The sequence below is a fragment of the Lathyrus oleraceus genome, chromosome 5, assembly GCF_024323335.1.
Source record: "Lathyrus oleraceus cultivar Zhongwan6 chromosome 5, CAAS_Psat_ZW6_1.0, whole genome shotgun sequence".
NCBI lineage: Eukaryota > Viridiplantae > Streptophyta > Magnoliopsida > Fabales > Fabaceae > Lathyrus > Lathyrus oleraceus.
Window position 1 is genome coordinate 117,828,423 of NC_066583.1, and position 9,020 is coordinate 117,837,442.

General features: G+C 35.6%; 1 non-coding gene across 1 annotated transcript; it reads left to right on the forward strand.

Moving 5' to 3' along the window:
* The first annotated feature begins 238 nt into the window (after window positions 1-238).
* Window positions 239-345, forward strand: LOC127089148 (small nucleolar RNA R71). The gene has a single exon (XR_007790922.1). It is a non-coding gene; the product is annotated as a small nucleolar RNA R71 (small nucleolar RNA).
* The last annotated feature ends 8,675 nt before the right edge of the window (window positions 346-9,020 follow it).

Consider the following 9,020-nt stretch of genomic DNA (forward strand, 5'->3'; position numbering starts at 1 on the left):
TTTTGCTTGCATCATGTCTAGATAGCTTACCTCATGTATTCCACCTTGGGTCTCCTTTTTCTCTATTGATGCTCATTCGATTCCCCATTGATAATGGTTTTGGGCCATATCCTCAATTAGGTCACAAGCTTCTGGATAAGGTTTATTCATCAGCGCGCCACCTGCGGAAGCGTCGATGCTCATCTTGGTATTATAATGGAGTCCATTGTAGAAGGTATGAACGATCAGCCATTGTTCTAGGCCATGGTGTGGGCAGACTCTTAATAGCTCTTTATATCTCTCCCAAGCTTCGAAAAGCGATTCTCCTTGGTTTTGAGCAAATCTAGTTATTTGGTTTGGAAGAACAGCAGTCTTACTAGGGGAAATATCTAGCAAGGAATACTCTCCTAAGGTCTTCCCAGGTAGTTATTAAATTAGCTGGAAGTGAATCTAGCCATGAACGTGCTCTATCCCTGAGGGGAAAGGGAATAGTCTTAAACGGATCGCATCGGGTGAAGTGCCGTTAGATTTAAAGGTGTCGGCTAGTTGGATAAAAACTTTTAAATGTTGATTCGGGTTCTCGGTAGCGAGACCCACGTATTGGTTTTGTTGCACTAATTGCAACAAAGACGGTTTTAGTTCGAAATTGTTAGCAGGTATAAGGGGGTTTACTATACTCGAACTAGGTTCCTCATCAGAGGGTTGGGAAAATTCTTTAAGAGGTCGCCTATCGCGATTCTCGGTCATAGCTTTCTTAATTCGGATGAGTAAGAGGCGTGTACGAGTATAACGTTCGGGTTCTGCTAAAGGATCTACTAAATTTCCGGTACTATGGGTTCTTTGCATTTACCGGCTAATAATGCCTTAGTTTATACAGTGTAACAACAGGGTACGAAATTTGACGAAGTTGGTCCCCGGAAACGGCGCCAAAAACTTGATCGTTGTGATTCGCAAGTGCACGAATAACGTCAAAGTAATATAAAAGAATATCGATCCCGCAGAGACCAATCGTCAATCTATCGATTACTATAGTTACGGTGTTTATCTAAGGTGGTATAAAAGAGATATTGGGTTTTGCAAAATAACGGTAAATAGTAAATGAAGGTAAAGATAGGTTGAATGTAATTCACGTTAGTTAGGTGATGTTTCGATTGTCTAAATAGAACTACTTATGAGGCAATATTTTCTACTCTTGAAAAGAATCCATTTAACAGGAATTGTCGCTTTCGCGTATTCAGAACCGAGTTTACCCTTAAATTAAGGCCTTTTATTGTCACTTATAAAACGTGCGCAGAACGCTAAAATAGTAAACCTATTTTTAAGAAATGAGACTCGTAAACTTAGTTGAAAAGTGATTTTGATTTGGAAAGTTTACCCAAGGAGTTTACTGATTTTAAACCCATCAACGTGTCCGAAAACAGTTTCAAAAATAGCTTTTCCTTAAAGTGATAAAGATTCCTAGTTACTACGCCAGGGTGCTTTCGCACTCCTTGAATAATTAAAATTAACCATGTTTGTTTTAGAAAACTCAAGTTAAAAATCAAAACAGCCCTTTAAAGTATTTCTACAGATTTTAATATGTGAAACATTACTTTAACCGCGATCCTTACATTCTAACCTTTAAAAGATTTAGCCAGACATGGTAACACAAACAAACATAACGGTGTTAATCATGATGAAAAGTTTGTTTTAGAATGTGAGGCGTAAAGAGCGAGTAAAGTGCGTAAAATAAATAAAGCAAAGCGAGTGCGGAAAGTAAATAAAGTAAAGCGAGTGCGGAAAATAAATGAAATAAAGCGAGTGCGGAAAATAAATAAAGTAAAGCAAATGCGGAAAATAAATAAAGTAAAGCGAGTGCGGGAAATAAATAAAATAAAAGCGATGTGAGAAATAAATAAATAAAGCGATAAATAAGAACCTGCTCCAAACAGAGGCTTCGATTCTGGTACAAAAATAAACCTCCGACTCCTGAAGCTAAAGACGACAGAAACTCGAAATGACCCAACTCAATCTCACAAAGGTGCGATAACCCCCCGACGTGACGGATTGTCGCTATTACAAATGATAACTATATGCTTAGTGTTGTAAAACTAAGTTGGATGCTAGAAAACAAAATGAAATGAGCTATTTATATAGATTTTCAGCAGTTTGTAAAGACCATGGTGCTCTCCAACTTCCCCTTAGTGGGACTTAGTGGGAAGTGATTTCCAAAGGTGGCGCTCGCCATCCCTTCATGGCACCCTCCATGTGTGTAAATGGGGTGGATCATGGGAACGTGGCGGTTACCTCCTAGTTGAGGGCTGGTGACTCATGGCTTCCCCTATAGCAGCCGCCATATGCAATGCCATGTGTGTAATTTCGCCGAAAAACCCTAATTTTAGGTCTTTTTGCTTCATTTCTTCCAAAAGAGTCTGAAAGTGCTAAATATCTGAAAACAAGAGAAAAGATAGCATAATACAAATAAAATGATAATAAAGTCCTAATAAACATGTGAAATCTGAGTCAAAAACACGGTGTAATTCGGTGTGATCACCGAACAATAAAAATATAGGTGTTAATGCATGCTAGATACATGGTACAAAGAACCAAGCTCCTAAAGCATACCACACACAAAAATAAATATGGGATGGACCTATCTCAATCAAGCTCATGTTGAATCATCTGACACAAGGTCATTGATGAATCAACTAGCATTTGGTTTGTAGAGAAATCATTGGTCATTGATGGATTGAGGAAGAAGAGGGATGAAGATGAAAAGAAATGGAAATGGAATCCCAAATTGATCAAGGGAGGAATTTCATCTGATCAATACTATCCATTCATCTTGAGGGGTGAAGTGTACACTTCATCAACCTCCTAAATCCAATAGTATTGACCAAATGGAAGTTCAAATCAACGATGATCAAGGCCAAACAGAAGATGAAACAACACAAGGTCAACCAAATAGCTCAACAATATTTTTAAACAATTAAACAATTAAAAATCATATTAAAAATGAATAGAAATACATTTTAAAAAGGGAAAACCCTCAAATCCCTTCAAATCACTAAATAAATGGCCAAGGGATTTATCCTAGGTCAACGGATCTTAGACAAAAAAATTGGGAATTTATAGAAAGTCAGAAGTATTTAAAAATATTTAAAAACAAGTCAAAAACTATTAAATTAACAAAAAATATCAAATCTAATCTAAAAAATGATTTAATTCTAAATATGGAAGAGGAAATTATTTAAAGATTTTTGGTGAAAGTCCCATATTTTTTGGATTAAAAATGAAATTATTATGAATTTAATAAAAATGAGCTATTTAAAATATTAATCAGAAAATAAAAGAAAATAGAAAAAACGAGGCCCATCAGATCTCCCTCGTTAATTGAGGTGACATATCTGATGGCCAAGCGTGTGGAGTCTATGGTGGTCATCAGTCAACGCGTTGCAAATGAGGTAATCAAAACCAAGGGCCAAGATCAGAAGCCATGGACCAGATCAAATGGTCTGGATCCCTCCAGCGCACCAATAGAGCCCTAGCTCCAGTCATCTTCTCCGATGATCTTCACCGGACTTGTCAGACCAAAAACTTCACCAAAATGAAAGATCTGCATATGGTTTTAAAGAGAAAATCAAGGGAAGCACGAATCTGACCTCCATTTCTTACAATTCTCACTATACAAAGAGATACGTGGAATTGAAAAATGAGGTGGATGAACTGAGTTGCTTCGATTTCACCTCAAAGCAACTCAATCTTGTTGCCTACATTAGTAAGACTTCAGCCAACCAAAAATTAAGTGAAATGATGGGAATTGAGGGAGAATTGAAGAAGGGAGGTTTGAGAAATTTCACCTTCTGTTTGCAGTGATGAAACTCGATCTCAATTCCAATTCACTTGGCCTTGCTTCTACTTGCTTGCAGGATATGATTTGGATACAAAAGGCTTTGAATCCTTGGAGTTTCAGTTCAAAAACAGAATGAGAACCAAAGCTCGATTTCAAATGAAACCTTCAAGGTATTCTATCAATGGAGGTTAGGGGATTTGCATATCAAAGCTTGGGCAAGGTTCCTCAATTCTGAGGCAATGGACATGTATTTATAGGCTTGTGAATTAATTTCCACACCATTTCAAAAATTGGTCAAAAACAGTAGCTTGTGTGCATGGGTGCATGGGCATGCATTAAGGCCCAAATGATGATTGCAAAAGTTCCAAATTTGTGCACACTTGATGCTGAAATCATTTCATGAAGCCATGTAATGTTGGTTGAAAATTGAGTACAAAAGTTTCCAAATAGGGCTATGCAATGTACCCATGCGCAAGTCCCTCAAATTTAATCCAAATGCCATGATCTTGGACTCTTTGGAAAGCTAGCATGAAGGGTAACAACTTTGATTTTGAAATTTGTTCCATTTGGAGCTTGGATGATGATTAATTTTGGTGTGGAAGTTGGAAGAATCAAACATAGTTGAAAATTTTCTAAAAGTTAAAAGTCAAATGACCCCTTTATCCACCTTGAATAACTTTTGTTATGAGCTTCAAATGACTTTGGTTACTTCTTAAAAGTTATAGATATTTTAATCATATTCAATTTTGTCAAAAATTTGAAACCATTTTAATCTTGCATGAGGGAGTTATGGATTTTAGAAGTTGAGGAAAATTGCTTGTTCAATGATGATGGCCCAAAATGACCTATAATGTCTCTTCTTAGTACATGCCCTTGAAAGTGGAATTTGACCTTTATCAAAGAAGAAAAGTTGGATAAGACATATTTAAATTGATCATGAAACTTGTATGATCTTCATATCATAAAAATTGAGTAATTTATGGTCCTTGGAAGTTGACCTTCTATCTAGGGCACAGACAAAATGACCTATAATCTTTCACCATAAAATTGAATTTTTAAGCAAAATTAGCTCTTGATGACAACATGAAAGTTGTTTGGAATGTAATAAAGAGTAAAGTTTCTCTTGGAATAATTTTCATATGCTAAAAATTGTAGGAGATAGGGTCTAGGGAACCCTAGATTTGACTAGTTGACTTTCTCTGGTCAACCTCTTTGAACCAACTTGCGAACTTGAAGTTCTTTTGCTATTTGGGGCTCATGGAGAATCATATATACTTACGATGAAGTATTGTGGAGTATATCTTGATATATTTGACCAAATTTTGAAGAAACTTATTGAGGAAGGCACACAAGATACCTAGATGAATTAGGGCTTCCAAGGCAAACAAGTTTCAAACTCTTGATGAATTCTTGATCAAAATGACAAATAAAGAACATGGGGATCCATATATGATTCTTATAACCATTGTGAACCTTTCCTTGATTGATCTTTTGCACTGAGGGTCTCAAACCCTATATGTGAGCTTAATAAGGCATAGATGGTTGCACACACTACCTACAAAAGAAATGAAACTACACTAGACATATTTTTGGTATTTTGGTTAGTAAACAAAGAAAAAAAGTATGATACAGTAAAAAATGCTAAGTGATCTCTCTGAATGCAAACCCAATGAATAAAGGGTGAGGAGGATACCAATGTGTGATACCAAAGCCAATGCAAGTGATGAGATGACATGAGGGGTCTTAGGGTCAAAATTGGGGTCTTACAGCGGTCAGATGCATTGGAAAGCTATTGCAATGCTCTAACAGACGGTGAAGTGAAAACATGGCATAATGTCACTGATTGATAAGATAGTGATGATAACTATCATGTATGGTATGATAAAATTGGAGTTGGTTAATACCTTGTTCCCTATTTCCACCATAAAACAAGAATGGTAACTCCAATTGATACGAGAACAAATGTGTTAGGAAGCTAACATAGAGGACTATGATATATAGTGATTTATCTATTACTTATTCCATTGAATATTTACCTTTAAGTCTGGTTAACCCCATTGTAGGATGATCAAACAGATGGTTACCATGTGGTATGAAAGTGGAATAAGATAGATCGAGGCGAATTATGTAATAGATTTATCTATAATTGTTGCAACATGTTATATTTTCATGTGTGCTTTATATATGTTATGAATCATATGATGAGGCATACTATATGTTGTTGGTTGTGATGCTTGTGTGTATGTATAACATGATTAAAAGTCTATGATGATGGGTGAGGAAACCTAGGAGTATAACTAGGTGAATGACTTAGAAAGGTAATATAGGTTACGAAAAATGACTTAGGTTATGGTGCTTGGATGCATTGGTACCTTTCTGTGTGTATCACGAACAAGTATTCACTTGATTATGAATCAATATGATTTGTATGGAACATGTGAGAATAATTTGTGGATGAGTGGATATGATCACCTAGTATTTAATGAATAACATGAGAATTGGTTTGATATTGGTGAGGAACCTTTGTTCCAAATGTCCTATTTGGTGTGGAGATTTGCTTTAGAAGTCCTCTTATTTTTGATACCTAATCACGTATTAGAATTTGATTTTTGCATATACCACTTCAAAGGCTGATGTAAAGCGGTAAGTGGGAATGTGGCACTAATGATTTGTGCCTCAATTGGGTTTAAGTCCCAACCATGGCGAACATGGGGGAAAGGTGGACACTTAACTTGGTTTGAGCCTCGCATGGTGAAAGATACTCTAAGTGGGTTCGAGTCCCATATGAGTGACAGTCTCTTGAATTGGGTCTAAGTCTTATTAAGGGCCTGATATCCATCGTGAAAGACGAATCATACAAGCATGCATGAGTTAGAAATTGATTCCGAATTATGATTGTTTGAGTTATGAGAACTCGGGTGACATGTTTCGATACATTACGAGTATCCCTTAAACACTTAAGTCTTAATTACATGGGTGTGAGTGATACATAATAACGAAATATGAAGACTTGAGTTAGAAATTGATTAGAAACCTTGTAGAGCTATGTGGACCCATAGGATATGGGAAATCACTGAGATTATTATTTCTCCCCAATATTGTTGATGCTTTTCAGGTGTTGTTTGAAGGCTACGTGCAAAAGAAGTTGTCTGGTGATGTTTCGAAGGATTCTAATCATTGTAATCTTCCACTATGGATTGTATGTAATGAAGCTATTGCACATGACTCTTAGTTTTATTTAGGAACTAATGTATAACATGTGTCATAGATATTCCTTTTAGTTTGGACACATGTACATAATAATATCATTAGACACTTATGTTGTATCAGTACCAATTAATACTATGTATAATGTATTTTCTAGATGTATATTATATGGGGTGTTACAACCCCACTACTTAGAGGGATGAAGTTGGTCTTGCCAAGTTAGTTAATAGTGGGTCGAGTAGCTATGAGAAAGATAAGTTGTGCCATGAGGGAGTTCATATTGAGGAGAAAGATGGAAAGGTGAGCTCTAATGTCAAGTGTAGCGGTAAATTCATGACCATTAAGCTATGGATAAACTTAACGTCAATAAAACCAGAATCGTGATCGCACTTTTATTGTTTCCAAAGGAAAAGGGAAAAGTACGAACAAAACCCAAAGATAAAAAGTTTTCAAATCAAAACTAATAAAATTCCAGAGATTACAGGTAAGGGGGTTGGTTACACAGAGGGAAGGTGTTAGCACCCAAAGTGTCCTAGGTAGTCCTAAGGAGCCCTTTTTTATGTGTGTATGTGTTTTTGGTATAAAAGATGTTTATAACAAATAGAATGTGGGGATGAGAAAAGAATTCATTAATTATATTTTTGTGTTTGACAAGACCTTCGGACTTGTGCCTACGTACCAACATAAAAATGAGGGATCAAAACCTCGTAGTTTGTGGTATCAATTTCAAAATGAGTGGATTGCTTTTAACTAAACGTTAAGTTTAAAAGAGGCACAAAAGGCCCAAAAGTTTGAATGAGTGTTAGTTCTTTTTGTCTTTTGAAATTATAAGTCAATATGATTATATTCATTTACAAGTTTGATTTAAGAAAAAAGTTTAAAAATGCAATGGCAAAAGACCAAAGTTTCTAATTTGTAATAAAGTCTAAGTTTTGAAATTATAAGCAAAGAAAATTTTTGAAAAAGGGGAGAGATTTTGAAATTTAAGAAGTGGGAGAAGATGAAGAGACTAATCCTAAGCATAAAAATAAAAGTTAAGAGTTGAAAAGATCTGACTAATGGGATGCAATCCAACATACAAGTATGTCATATAGAAAACCCACTTTTCCTTTGGACTTTTGGATCAAGCAATAATCAGCAAGCAATTAGCAATATGAAGAGCAAGGCATCAAATAAAGATGGCCACATCCAAGCAAGCAAATCCATAGCCGACAGTCTTCTTTGTCTTCTCATGTATCCGATGAAATACTTCTTGAATTTTGCTCAGAATAAGACATTAGACACGAGATCAAAATAATAGTTGCATCAAGACCATGTAGCAGATGAATTCATGTGGATCCCAATACTTGCATTAGATGAAAGCTCAAATCAAAATAACCTGGTTTCAGAAATGTTGGCATTGGCCAAGTCCCTTTTGCATATGGAATGTTGCCTAATCCTAAGTCCAAAAGTACAGATCAAGCTCAACAGTCCACCAAACATTTTTTAGGGTTTTTGTTGTTTATTAGGTATTTTAAGGTCCTAAGATCACAAACACAAACAAAATACACAAACAAATGTATACAATCACAATATATGGCTCAAATGAGCAAAGTGGAAATGACATAAACATAAATAATTTGAATGCTATGTAAATGACAAATGAATGGTAAATGACTTGAATTTAAATTGCATAAAGTAAATGACTTGAAAATAGAAGCAATATTAATACAAGTTAGTCAAATGTTAGTTGATTAGATTGTTAGTGATGTTTTGCTTTTCAATTGATTAAGTCATTCTTTGGAGAATACTCAACCATCTATTCACAAGCATGGATCCTTGAACCAATACATCTTCAAAAGGAAGGAAAAAAGGCCAAGTTTCCACACAATACCATGAAAGATGGGAGACTTACAATCTCACTTAATAGAATGTTATGCCTTTAGGGTCAAATTTAGCTCTATGTTAAGCAATCGTAATTTGACTTATGTAGAAGTCACAACTATCTGAGGCCGGGCAATAA